The sequence below is a fragment of the Arachis ipaensis genome, chromosome B8 (genome assembly GCF_059453495.1).
Source record: "Arachis ipaensis isolate K30076 ecotype BB chromosome B8, ASM5945349v1, whole genome shotgun sequence".
NCBI lineage: Eukaryota > Viridiplantae > Streptophyta > Magnoliopsida > Fabales > Fabaceae > Arachis > Arachis ipaensis.
In genome coordinates, this window is record NC_142443.1 from 87,829,795 (window position 1) to 87,844,306 (window position 14,512).

Here is a 14,512-nt window from a genome sequence, read left to right on the forward strand (position 1 = left end):
GATTAGAGGTAGAAGGACGAGGAGTGTTATTTTGGTTTTGAAATGGATGTGGAGAGGTGTTGTCATGGTGGTGTTGATATGTTCTCTGTGTGAATTGTTGGTGAGCTGCATTGTTGTTGGGGTTGTGATGTCTCCGATCTTGGCCTTGATCTTGTTGATTCCCCCACCCAAAGTTTGGGTGATTCCTCCAACCAGGGTTGTAGGTCTTGGAGTATGGATCATGGTTTTGCCTAGATGAATTCCCAATGTAGTTGGCTTGCTCCTGACTACCCTCTGCTTCTTCATTCACTCCTTCTTGGGTTGCTGATGAAGTGGTGATTGCTGCTACTTGGTTCCTCTCCATATTCTTGGTGAGGTCAGCCAGCTGCTTGGTAATGAGCTTATTTTGGGCCAGCAGAGCATCTACATTGTTTAGCTCCATCACTCCTCTAATGTTCCCTCTTTCAGAAGCATAGAAATAGTCATTTTCTGCTACAGTTTCAATGACATCTATGGCCTCCTCAATGGTCTTCTTCTTGTTCAGAGATCCCCCGGATGAGTGGTCTACTGCTTTCTTTGATTCATAAGAAAGGCCTTCATAGAAAATGTGTAGCTGCACCCATTCATTGAACATATCTGGTGGACACCTCCTTGTCAGGTCCTTAAACCTCTCCCATGCTTCATATAGAGTCTCACCATCTTGTTGCCTGAAAGTTTGGACCTCAGCTCTCAGCCTGTTGATTCTTTGAGGAGGATAGAATCTTGCTAAGAATTTGTTCACCACATCTTCCCAAGTTGTCAAAATCTCCTTCGAAAAAGATTCCAGCCACTTGGCTGCCTTATCCTTGAGTGAGAATGGAAATAAGAGCAGTCTATAGGCGTCAGGATGAACACCATTAGACTTCACTGTGTCACATATCCTCAGGAAGGTGGTTAGATATTGATTGGGGTCTTCTTGGACGCCTCTTCCAAATGAATAGTTGTTCTGAACAAGGGTGATGAGTTGTGGTTTTAGTTTAAAATTGTTGGCGTGGATGGTTGGCTTTTGAACGCTACTTCCACAGTTTCCTGGGTTTGCATTGATGTAAGAGCCTAAAACTCTTCTATCCTCCCTATGGTTGTAAGCCTCTTCTTTACGATGGTTTTCCATGTTTTCTTCTATGTTTGGTTCAAAGTATTCCTCCTCTTCCTCAGCACCAACTACTCTTTTTCCTCTTGCTTCCCTCCTTAATCTAAGGAAGGTCCTCTCTGGTTCAGAATCAAAGGAAGTTGAAGCCCTGCTTCTTCCCCCTGTCATACAACCAACAAAGCACAAGCAAGGAAAATAGATGCAGAAAGTATTTCTGTTAGAATTACTGTTAGTGTGAGTGATGCAATATATCGAACAGTTAGTGGGTTGGTGAACTGAATTGTAAATAACTAAAAAAAATGAAAAAGTAGGGGGAAGGGAAGAAATTAACTAAAACTGAAAGTAAATTACTCAAACAGAAAATTAAATCAAACGAACTAAAAATGCTCAATCTAGTTATCCTCCAATTTAATCATTGTTGATTCAAAATCAATCCCCGGCAACGGCGCCATAAACTTGATACGCGGAAAACTTGTCTCGCAACAAATTTCCTTCGGCAAGTGTACCGAATTCTTCGTCAAGTAAAAACTCACAATAGAATGAGGTCGAATCCTATAGAGATTGATTGATCAAGCAACATTAATTAGAAGACTGTTCTAGTTGAGCAAACCAGAATTTGAGTTGAGAATTGCAGAAAATTAAATGGCGGGAAAGTAAATACCAGAAACAGTAAATGCTGGAATTAAAGAGCTGAATGTAAATGGCAGAAAGTAAATTGCAGAATCTTAAATGGAAATGGGGTAATTGCTCATAAAAGTAAATGGCAGGAATTAAAGAGAATGGGTAAGATCAGAAATAGGGAGTTCATTGGGCTCAGGAGATGTTGCATTCTCCGGATCAAGTTCATTTTCATCTCTTCCTCAATCAATGCATTCATTGATCTTCTTGGCAATCTTAAGTGATTGAATCACAATTCCTTGTAATTCCATCTCTCAAATCTTGATCAATAGCTAATTCCTTGGTCAATTGCTCATGAGAAGAGATGAAGTATGGTCACTGATTATACCACATGCATTTCCCAAATCAAGTGTTGGAAGGATTATAGTCACATATCCATCCAAACCCAATTTGGTCTAGCATGAGAAAGCATTTCTAGCATGATCCCTTCATTCCTCTTTCAAGGTTCAGAAGAGATCCAAGCATGAATAGCTTCTTTTCCAAGATAACTACCCAATTGGATGAAGATCGAAAGCTTTCTAGTAAAATCAAGAGAAAAGATAGAAGAAGGAGAATGAAAACTAAAATTGATCCATCAAATTACATCAGAGCTCCCTAACCCAATGAAAGGGGTTTAGTTGTTCATAGCTCTGGAAAATGAAAACAAAGATGGAGAATACATGCTGAAAGTAAACTAGAAGTGCAAAAAAAGTAAAATACAGAGAGTAGTTCTAGGCCAAAGGTTCCCTAAAGTTTCCAGCCCTCTCAACTAATTCAAAGCTACTCCTATATATACTACTCTTCTGATCTTCTAGTTGGCTCTTCAAGTCTTGGGTGTGGGCCTTTGGATCCTGAGTTTGAAGCAGTTATCTTCATCATTGAGCTTAGCTTTGCTTGCAGAGAGAAAGTGTGAAGTAGGCAGAGACTTTTAGCTCAGGACGTTAGTGGTGTTAACGTTAAGTGAAAGTGTGGGTTCTAGAACGTTAGTGACAATTACCTTTTTCACTAACCTTTGCTCACCCAAGTATGAGCCACGTTAACCTCAACGTTAGTGGCACAAACGTTACCACTAACGTTGCCTGTTGGTCCTTCGCACACGTTATTGGGACTTACCTTTCCCAATAACGTTCATAAACCTCCCCCTTCCCTACGTTAGAGTCCACGTTAACTTAGTTAACGTGGCTCTTAACGTAAGCTTGCCAATCCTTCGAGAACGTTAGTGACACTTACCTTTGTCACTAACGTTCCAATGTGCCCCTCTTTCTCACGTTAGAGTAGTTAACGTGGCTTCTAACGTAGTCATGCTAGCCATCTCCAACGTTAGTGACAAAGGTGAGTGTCACTAACATTGGCTCATCATCTCTTTATCCACGTTAGCTTCCACGTTAACTAAGTTAATGTGGGAGTTAACGTTGCTCATGGTGGCTCTTGGTGGTTCATCCCAACGTTAGTGACAAAGGTAAGCGTCACTAACGTTGGCGACCAATTGCTCTCTCCACGTTAGCTTCCACGTTAACTAAGTTAACGTGGGAGTTAATGTGGCTTATGGAAGCTTGGCCAACGTTAGTGACAAAGGTGAATGTCACTAACGTTGGCTTCCCTTTTGCTTCTTAACGTTAGAAGCCACGTTAACTAAGTTAACGTGGCCAATTATGAGCTTGGTCCAACGTTAGTGACAAAGGGGAGTGTCACTAACGTTGGCCTTATTGTCTTCTTCCACGTTAGAGTTCACGTTAACTAAGTTAACGTTACTCTTAACGTGGGCTATGATGGCTTCGAGGGCGTTATTGGCAATTACTTTTCTCATTAACTTTGCAAGTTAGCTCCCATTCCACGTTAGAGGTCACATTAGTTAGATTATCATGGCTGCTAACGTGGTTCTTCCTTGCTTCTTTTGTCCTGAAATCAAGCAATAAAGTGCATCAAAGTTCTAATCCAAGTCATGGGAAATGCAACATCCAATTTGTCATTAAATTCATGCAAAATCCTCATGAAATCATGTAAAGTGCACAATGTATGCTTGAATCAAGATGTAAGTGAATATCTACCCAAAAAGAGCTTATTTTCTAAGAAAATGCATGAAACTACCCTAAAAATAGTAAAGAAAAGGTCAGTGAAACTGGCCAAAATACCCTGGCATCAGGTACAGGTACTTACCCTCCATCACACACCATAGGAGGGTGATCATAGCGGCAGGGATTTCTGTCTCATGGGTACTCAGCATGACAAAATTGCTCAGGATCTGGTGCCATAGCCGAGCCTCATCATTTAAGTAAATCCGCTTAATTCCCTTAGGCATGGTGGTGTTCTGACCCATGATCCATGGAACGGTCGGGTCAAGTGCTATCCTGGCCTTGACTGCATCCCAGTCAAATCTCATGAAGCGCATGTCCTCCTCAGCTTTTTGATAACCATCCAGCTGATCGGTTTTAGGCAGAAGCTTCAGAACATCCTCTATGGCCTCTTCAGTGACTAGAATCTGCTTCCCTCTTAGGTTCACTGCATCTGGGAAAGTCTTGAAGTAATTGCAGTAAAATTCCCTTATCCAAGATGTATTGACCTCAGTCAGGTTTCTTTCCAGGAAGAACCAGCCTCTTTGTTTGATTTGATCAGAGGTGTATTGCTGGAGTTCTTCTGGGATTTTCAAAGTCCTCTCCAGGTACAGGTTCCTGGAGGTTGCAAACACCAGATACTTCAGCTCACAGTATCGGTTTGCAAACTTTACTGGATCAGTAGCAGGGAGTAGCTGGTCGGCCTTCTCATGCGAGTTAAAGTTTTTCTCCCGCCAGGAGTCATCGTGCATGATATCTAGGATGGACATGGAGAATTCTCCTCTTTTACGTTTGCCAGTAGTTGCCTTTCCTTTTCCTTTTCTTTGGTTGGCAGACATCCTGAAAAATAGAAAACCAGGATATAATAAAAATAGGAAAACAAGTAGGTAAATAATCAAAAGAAGCACAAAGTTGCAAAGGAGGAATAGAATTAGGAAAATGAGCTAAGTAAATTTGCATTAAGGATTGTATAAGATTTAGAATACTGAGACGAAAAATGGAACAATCCAAAATGTAATTGAATTCATGTTAATTAAAAAAAATTATCATCAAGCCTAGGTTAGAAGGTCAAAAGAAAGTGAAAAAAAAATAGAAGAGATGTTTGGAAAGGTTAGGTTGGTTAGAATTGAAAAAGAGTTTAGGAAGTTAAAATAGTGAGGCAGCAAAAAATGGTTTAAAGTAAGTGGCATAATGATAATATTTCAAGTAACAGGCATTCACAAATAGAAGCTATAGGTAACTCATATCCAAACAAGGAAATTAAGTTAATGATGATTCAGATAGATATAGAAATAGCAAAAATTGGAATCTAAACATCAAAAATGCAGATTAAGAACCAGGAAATCAAAAAGGATAAGAAAGCTTGCCCTGGCATTCATGAATTAGTTTGGTAAAAGCAGAGTGAAGCAGAATTTAAAAGTGCTAAAACCAAAACATGAATGAAAGCAGAACAGTTTTACAGAAAATTGGACAGCATTCAGGCTAAAATTGGATTGTCCCAGAAAATAAACAGCAGTCATAAGCGTTTATATGAGTTAAAAATATAGCTGCAGTTACATATAAGGAATATGAACATGGAAAAGTAGTGTAAAGAGCAGCATGAAACAGGAAATTACAGCATATGAACAATACTAACAGTAACAGCAGAATTGCAAAAAGTAGAAAACAAGAAACACAAACAGCGCAATTAATCAGGCCTAAATCCACTAACCACATCCTAGGCTATCTAACAACCTAAAATCCACTACAACATGCTTCTCTAACTAGCCTAATGATGAACAAAATCAGAAAAAATATGGAGTTAACTACGAATGATAGAAGGGTGGCGTTAAGCGGAACCTGGAAAGTGCAGGAAAAAAAAGTGGGGTAGAGAGGTAGCTGGGAGATGGTGGTGGCGGCGTCCGACGCGGCGGTTGGGGGTGGCGCGGCGGCGGCGGGTACTATTCGGAGGCAGGGACTTCGGGAAGGGTAATGGGGGTAGGGGAAAGGGAAGGAAGGGAAGGGGGGCGTGGGTGGCAGATGGGGGCGCGGCGGTGACGGCGGCGCGGTGGGGTGGTGATCGCGGAGGGGGGCAGTGGCGGTGGAGGGAGGAGGAAGAAGGAAGAAGAAGAAAGAAGGGGAAGGAGGAAGGGGCTGGCGTGGCGGCAGGGTCTGGGTGGTCGGCGGGATGGCGGTGGTTGGTGATGGTTGCTGGGTGGTGGTTGGGTGGTTGGAGAAGAAGAGAGGAAGGAGAAGGGGTTGGGGGGCACGAATGGTAGGGTTCGCGTGACTGGGGGGGTTATGGAATTTGAATCAACGCGATCGCGTGGGGCACGCGGTCACATGGTTGGGCTGAAATGGTGGTTGATGCGATCGCGTGGGGCACGCGGTCGCATAGAATGGATCGAGGAGTGAATGACGCGATCGCCTGAGGCATGCGATCGCGTCGCTGGAAATTGTGCTAAACGCACGATTCCAGCATCATTTCAGCGCAACTCTCTGTCTCCTTTTGGGGTGTTGTGCAATCCATGCGACGCGATCGTGTCGCTCACGCTGTCACGTGGGATTGATGTTGTGCAAGGGACGCGATCTCGTCAGGAACGCGACCGCGTGGGTCGTTTTGTGCGAAATGCACAGTAGCCGCACGATTCCAGCTTAACTTTCTGGACGTTGGATGTTTACGCTGATCTCCAGATCACGTCGCCGCGTGAATGATGCAGACGCGTGGGGAGTGTTTTCGCAACTTGACGCGATCGCATGAATGATGCGGTCGCGTCGCGCACCCTTTTTTTTTTGCAGTATGCAGAATGCAATGCTTAATATGAATGCTATGCAAACTCCAGGTTCAATATAATAAAATAAAATAAACTTGAAAACAAGTAAAACCAAATAAAAAAAATGAAAAAAAGGAACGATCATACCATGGTGGGTTGTCTCCCACCTAGCACTTTTAGTTAAAGTCCTTAAGTTGGACATTGGATGAGCTTCCTGTTATGGTGGCTTATGCTTAAATTCATCCAGAAATTTCCACCAATACTTGGAATGGCAATAGCCTCCGGGGTCCCAAACTAGGCATGTAAAGCTTCTGAGCAGCTTCAAATAGATTCTCAGGCTCCCGGGGTGACGAGTGTCATAATAGATTCCAGGATCCCAAACTTAGCTTTTAAATCCGTCTTCGTCTTGATCTATAATTTTCCATCTGGGCGGTTTAGAAATTAGATTCTCACCAGAATAACCAAACGTTTTCTGAGATCCATTCGATTGATTATGATGCCAATCCGTGCACTTTAAGTTGAAGCATAGAACCTTGTTGAACCTTGTGCACCAGCTCTGAGTACGAGCCATTTCCCGTTTACTCTTAAAGCCGCAGAGAGCTCTGAGCTGGCCATATGTTTCAAGCAAACCATATTCAAGGGGAAAAATAAAGCTGAAGGTTAAGAATTGTACCCACTTGAAGCTTGTATTGGGTGGTAATGGCCTTAGGATAGGTGTTTCCAGTGGTTCTGTGAGCTCTACTCCCTTGGGCTCTTCTATGAATTTCTCCACTTCTTTGCAGAATTCTTCAAATGTAACTTCTTCCTGATCAAAGTCTTATATGTCTTCCTCATCACTCAAGTCATAAGCGGGAGGTTGGGAGAAATCTACCTCCGCATCATCTTCGTATTCACTTGGGGAAGATTCTTCGATCTCAGAGAATTCACTTGCGGATGCAAGTTCATTACTAGGAGAACTTGACTTGTGACTGTCATCATGAAGGAAACTTGCTTCTTGGATTATTCCGTCTAGTTCTTCATAAAAGACTTGCTCTGGGGGTTGTGTACTATCCTCCTTAGTATCAGTTGTAACGTTCTTGACAAAATTCTCCACCACTCTGGATTCCCATGGAAGTTCAGCGTCTCCTAAGTCTTCAACCAACTCTTCTTCTTGTATAATGACAGCTTCCTCTACTTGTTCTAGTATAAAGTCATGCTCTGTCTTGTCCACTGGAGTTTCTAATATCTCTTTCATGCTACGCCCTTCATTAGATTGTCCACATGGGGCTCTGGGAGGCCCTTGAATGTTCAAACGTCTAGAAGATAATTGACTTATTGCTTGCTCCAGTTGATGAAGGGTTGTTTGAAGTTGATCTACTATTTCCTTGAGGCAAACATCTAATTCTCGGGGTGATGGATTTAGACGTGGTACATTGGGAAGTGGTGGTGTTTGGGAGTAATTGGATTGGAATCGGGGTAAATAAGGATCATATGGTGGCAAATGGTGAAGAGGAGCTTGTGAGTGTGGTGGTTCAAAGTTGTGTTGAGAGGATGGCCTATAAGCATAGGGTGGGGCTTGTTGGTAACTACGAGGTTGTCCACCATGTCTATTGCCTTGGTATGCATTGCAGAATGGTCTTTGTCCATGATATCTTGGAGGGTATTGCTGCCTAAAGGGTTGATTAGATCCTCTTGGTTCTATCCATCTTTGATTGCTCTGACCTTGATACATGTTTCTGTTATAACTTTCATTCCTTTCAACAATATTAGAACCAAACTCAAAGCGAGAGGGGTGAGAATTCATAGTAGCTTGATAAACCCATATTTCATGAGTTCTTTTCTGCTTAATTAGAGTGATTTATTCAACTCTTCACCTACTTATTCACATTAATTGCATGGTTTTACTTTCCCTTCCTTATTATGTCATGTTGTGAAAAACATGTTTCCTAAGCTTTAAAAATTAATTATTTTAATTACCTTTATTTCCATTCGATGCCGTGATTAGTGTGTTGAGTAGTTTCAGATTTTCTAAGGCAGAATGACTTAAAGGATGAAAAAGGAAACATATTAAAATGGAAGGAGAAACCAAAATGGAGCTTTAAAGAAACTGGTATCCACGCGATCGCATGGATGACGCAATCGCGTGCCAAGCACGAATCAGCAGCGACGCGGCCGCATGACTGACGCGACCGCGTGGCAAGGAAAAGCTCCGAATGACGCGACCGCGTAACCCACGCAGACGCGTGACAGAGGCCACGCACCAGAAATTACAGAATACGCCCCCAGCGAATTCTGAAGCCCTTTTTGGCCTAGATCCAAGTACAGACAGCATAGACCAGAGGTTATAAAGTGTGGGAATGCTTCCATTCAAAGGGAGCTCGCATATTTTTACCTTTCAATGATTTAGATTTAGTTGAGAGGGAGATCTTTTCTCTCTCTTTTTTAGGATTTAGGATTTCTTCTTCTTTTAAGAGTAACTCTGGATCCCAGGTTTAATGTTCTTTTAGTATTACTTCTATTTATTTATTCCAACATTTGAATTGATTATTATAATTTGATTTATGAATTCTCTCATGTTACAAACTATTATTTGAATTAATGATAATGAGGTATTTTCAGTTTATGATTGTTCTCTTTGATTTAAGTTACCATTGCTTCCCATCTAAGGACCTCTTTATCATTCCAGCAATTTTACTTTTCCCCTTTTGGTTCTGGTTAAGAATTTAGTAACTCAACAGTTATTAAACTCAACATAATTGATAATCGTTATCTTGCTAATTGAGCTGAACTTAAATAATCCCAACCTTTTCTGAGGAAATAATTAGGATTCGAAAGTCAATTTAATTAGTCCCTTGACTTTCCTTTGCCCTGGTGAAGGTTGACCAAATGGAGTTTAGATTCAACTTTCATTATTGTTGAGAGAGATAACTAAGTTGGACCTCTAATTTCTCTACCTTGCTAAAAGTTGCTTTACAGTTATTATTTATTCTTAATTTCCATTTAATTCACTCGTCATTTAAATTACTTGCTTCTCACCTTCTAAACCCCGATTATAACCTTTATAGCCAATAATAAGAACATACTTCCTCGCAGTTCCTTGAGAAGACGACCCGAGGTTTGAATACCCGGTTAACAATTTTTAAAGGGGTTTGTTACTTGTGACACCCAACACGTTTGTACGAAGGGATTTTTGCCGGTTTAGAAACTATATCTACAACGCAACCATTTCTATGAATTTCTTTACTGGTAGAAAACCCGACGTCATAGCTAATGAAGATAAAAGAAGAAAATAAAAACAAATAAACACGTAAAAGAAAAATATTTACAATAACCAATAATAAGGCACATGATGCCAGGGCATCTTGGCCAGTTTCACTGACCTTTTATTTAATGTTTTTAGGTTAGTTTAATGCATTTCTTTAGGAAATAAGCTAGTTTTGGGTAGATATTCACTTATGCCTTGATTCAAGCATACATTGTGCAATTTACATAATTTCATGAGGATTTTGCATAAGTTTGGTGACAAATATTATGTTGCATTACTCATGACTTGGACTAGAGCTTTGATGCACTTTATTGCTTGATTTCAGGACCAAAAGGAAGCAAGAAAAGGGGAGTTAACTTGCAAGGTTAATGAGAAAAGTGATTGCCAATAACACTCTCAAAAAGCCATCAATGCCCACGTTAGAGAGTCACGTTAACTAAGTTAACGTGAACTCTAACGTGGAGAAGAGAAGTTGAGCCAACGTTAGTGACACTTAACATTGTCACTAATGTTGGCAATTACTCATAAGTGGCCACGTTAGAAGCCACATTAACCTAGTTAACGTGGCCTCTAACGTTAAGGGGGGAAGAGAAGCCAACGTTAGTGACACTCAACATTGTCACTAACGTTGGCCTATGGTGCAAAGTACCACATTAACTCCCACGTTAACTTGGTTAACGTGGGAACTAATGTAAGGGATGAAGAGTTGTCGACAACGTTAGTGACACTCAACATTGTCATTAACGTTGAAGCAACCACACAACCCCCAAGAGTCACGTTAACTTCCACGTTAACTTGGTTAACATGGAAGCTAACGATGAGGAATGAAGGATGAGCCAACGTTAGTGACACTCAACATTGTCACTAACGTTGGGATGGCTAAAGATGGCCACGTTAGAAGCCACGTTAACCTAGTTAACGTGGACTCTAACGTGAGACCTAGGGGCACATTGGAACGTTAGTGACAATGTTGAATGTCACTAACGTTCTCGAAGGATGGCAAGGGCCACGTTAGAAGCCACGTTAACCTAGTTAACATGGGCTTTAACGTGAAGCAAGAAGGGGCACACTGGAACGTTAGTGACAATGTTGAGTGTCACTAACGTTCTCGAAGGTTAACAACGCAACGTTAAAAGCCACGTTAACCTAGTTAACGTGGGTTCTAACGTGAGGCAAAGGGGTGCATTGGAACGTTAGTGACAATGTTAAGTGTCACTAACGTTCTCGAACTTATATTCTCACTAAATATTAACACCCCTAACGTCCTGAACTAAAGTCTCCGCCCACTTCGCACTTTCTCTCTGCAAGTAAAGCCAAGCCCAAATAAAGAAAGGAACTGCTTCAAACTCAAGATCCAAAGGCCCAAGACTTGAAGAATCACACTAGAAGCTGAGAAGAGTAGTATATATAGGAGTAGCTTTGAATTGAGAAGGAGTTCTAGAGGCTGGAAAAGGAGAATTACTCTCTGTATTTTACTTTCTTTGCAATTTCTAGTTTTATGATGTATTCTCCATCTTTGTTTTCATTTTCAAGAGCTATGAACAACTAAACCCCTTTCATTGGGTTAGGGAGCTCTGTTGTAATTTGATGGATCAATACTAATTTTCATTATTCTTCTTCTATCTTTCCTCTTGATTTTACTTGAAAGCTTTCGATCTTCATCCAATTGAGTAGTTATCTTGGAAGAGAAGCTATTCAAACTTGGATCTCTTTTGAACCTTGAAAGAGGAATGAAGAGATCAAGCTAGAAATGCTTTCTCATGCTGGACCAAATTGGGTTTGGATGGGTATGTGACTATAACCCTCTCAATACTTGATTTGGGAAATAAATGTGGTATAATCAGTAACCATACTTCATCTCTTCTCATGAGCAATTGACCAAGGAATTGGCTATTGATCAAGATTTGAGAGATTGAATTGCAAGAAATTGTAATTCAATCACTTAAGATTGCCAAGGAGATCAATGAGTGCATTGATTGAGGAAGAGATGAAAATGAACTTGATCCGGAGAATTGCAACATCTCCTAAGCCCAATGAACTCCCCATCTCTGATCTTACCCATTCTCTTTAATTTCTGCCATTTACTTTCATGAGCAAATCCCCCATTCTCATTTACAATTCTGCAATTTATTTTCAGTCATTTACTTCCAGTCCTTTAATTCTAGCATTTACTTTTCTGTTATTTACATTCCCGCCATTTTATTTTCTGCAACTCTCAACCCAAATTCTGGATTCGCTCAACTAGAACATTCTTCTAATTAAAGTTTCTTGATCAATCAATCCCTGTGGGATTCGACCTCACTCTATTGTGAGTTTTTACTTGACGACAAATTCGGTACACTTGCCGAAGGGAGATTTGTTGAGAGACAAGTTTTCTGCGCATCAGCACACGATTGCAATTCCCCGGCAACGGCGCCATTTTGAAAGAACCGAAGATTGATGGTTTAGAAGTTATAGTAAACTCTCGTTGCAAGTATAGTTACTAAACCAAGCAATCAACCTTTCTTACAAATATTTTGGTTGTCACAAGTAACAAACCCCTAAATAAATTGATAACCGAAGTATTCAAACCTCGGGTCGTCTTCTCAATTAGCAAAGATAACGATTATCAATCATGTTTGAGTTTGATGACTCCTGAGTTACTGATTTCTTAACCAAGGCCGAAAGGGGAAAAGTAAATCTACTGGAATAAAAATGTCTTTAGATTGGGGATAAAAGTAACATAAATAAAAGAAAGCAATATCAAACTGAAATACCTCAATTAACATTAATTCAAAGAGTAATCTGTAACATAGAAGAATTCATAATTAAATTGAGAACATAATAAAAAGGAATATTGAACATGTTAAAGAGATAATCCGGAAAGCGAATAAAATCCTAAATCTAAATCCTAATCCTAAAGAGAGAGGAGAGAACCTCCCTCCAAGCTACATCTAATTCATAAATACTAACTAATTGGAGTGTCTCCCTGAATGGATGCATTCCCCCACTTCATAACCTCTGGTCTATGCCTTCTGGACTTGGAGTTGGGCCAAAAAGGGCTTCAGAATTCGCTTTGAGCGTTTTCTGCAATTTCTGGTGCGTGGCCTCTGTCACGCGTCCGCGTGGATCACGCAGTCGCGTCATTAGGAGTTTTTCCTTGTCACGCGGTGGCGTCAGTCATGCGTCCGCGTCATATGCGTTTCGCTCAAGACGCGCGGTCGCGTCAGTCATGCGGCCGCATTAATGTCTTTTCGCGCTGGCATGCGGCCGCATCGCCCATGCGATCGCGTGGCTACCAGTTTCTTCAAAAACTCCATTTTATGCTTTCCTTCCAATTTTGTATGTTTCCTTTCCATCTTTTAAGTCATTCCTACCTTAGAAGATCTGAAACTACTCAACACACGAATCACGGCATCGAATGGAAATAAAAGGTAATCAAAATAATTATTTTTAAGCATAGGAAACATGTTTTTCACATACATCACATAATAAGGAATGAAAAGTAAAATCATGCAATTAATATGAATAAGTGGGTGAAGGATTGAATAAATCACTCAGATTAAGCACAAAATATATCATAAAATATGGATTTATCAATACATTCATGCAAGATTGCTCCCCAGGGCCACAAAATGATCCATATTGTAATGAATTCAACAATTACTCAAGTTATGGGTGGGAGGATCAAAACCAAAGAGCATTTAATAGTCCATACTCCACTTATCAAGAGCCATCATCACTTGAGCATACCTTTAATTTATTTATGTCAAATTATCCAACCTCACCTCCCAGTTTCTCATTTGAAAATTCTTCGTCACTTGACTATGCCTCAACAAAAAGTTCATTTCAAGATCCATACAACTCATTTCACCAACCACAAATTTCATTACACTACACAGAAAAGTCATTTCAACATTCACAAAATTCATTCCATAATTCACAAAATTCATTCCATACCCCTCAAAACAACATCCATGTCCACAAAATTACTCTCAACCTTCATCTTCGGAGCTAGCAGCTGAGGATCACCTCCTATGGTCTAGAGAATTCTTGGAAAGCCAAGAACAATTCTTGGAAAGACAAAAACAATCCTGAAAAGAACAAGAAATCATCTTCAAGAAGATGGATGGGCACTTAGAGCAAATAAGGAAAAATTTTGGATTGCCAAGTATTGAGGATGAAGACCAATCTGTAAGTGAGGAAGTGGAAGAAGAGGCCCCTGTACCAAGTGAAATTTCAATGAAGAATGAGGTGGTGGAGGTATATGATCCCAGGATCCTATATCCACAGAGGCTAATTGAGATGAAAGAGGGACATGAAAACTTTCTCCCAAAGGACTTAATGGAAGATCATGCAGAAGAAGGGGAGGAAGTCAATCAAGGAAGTCCACACTCAATTGAATCAGAGAGCTACATAGAGGAAGAGTTCATTGAACCACTAATTCAAAAGGCTTTTGATGAAGAGAATACTCCTACAATCACACAACACTCAAGTCTTGATATCCAAGAAGTGAAGGCAACTAACAAGAGCACCGAGAAGAGGACTGTGACCAAGATACCAAGAACAATATTCATGAAGAAGAAAAGGTCAACTGCAAATAATCCAACCCTTGCCCCAACAAGCAAATCAAATCAATTAAATAACAAATGAAAGCTTGTTGGGAATAGGCCAAAACAGGGGACATCAACTTGCTCTTCTCTCCCCTTGAGGTCATTCC

General features: G+C 40.6%; 1 non-coding gene across 1 annotated transcript; it reads left to right on the forward strand.

Moving 5' to 3' along the window:
• Positions 1 to 608: 608 nt before the first annotated feature.
• LOC148548741 (small nucleolar RNA R71) lies at positions 609 to 715 on the forward strand. The gene has a single exon (XR_015898036.1). It is a non-coding gene; the product is annotated as a small nucleolar RNA R71 (small nucleolar RNA).
• The last annotated feature ends 13,797 nt before the right edge of the window (positions 716 to 14,512 follow it).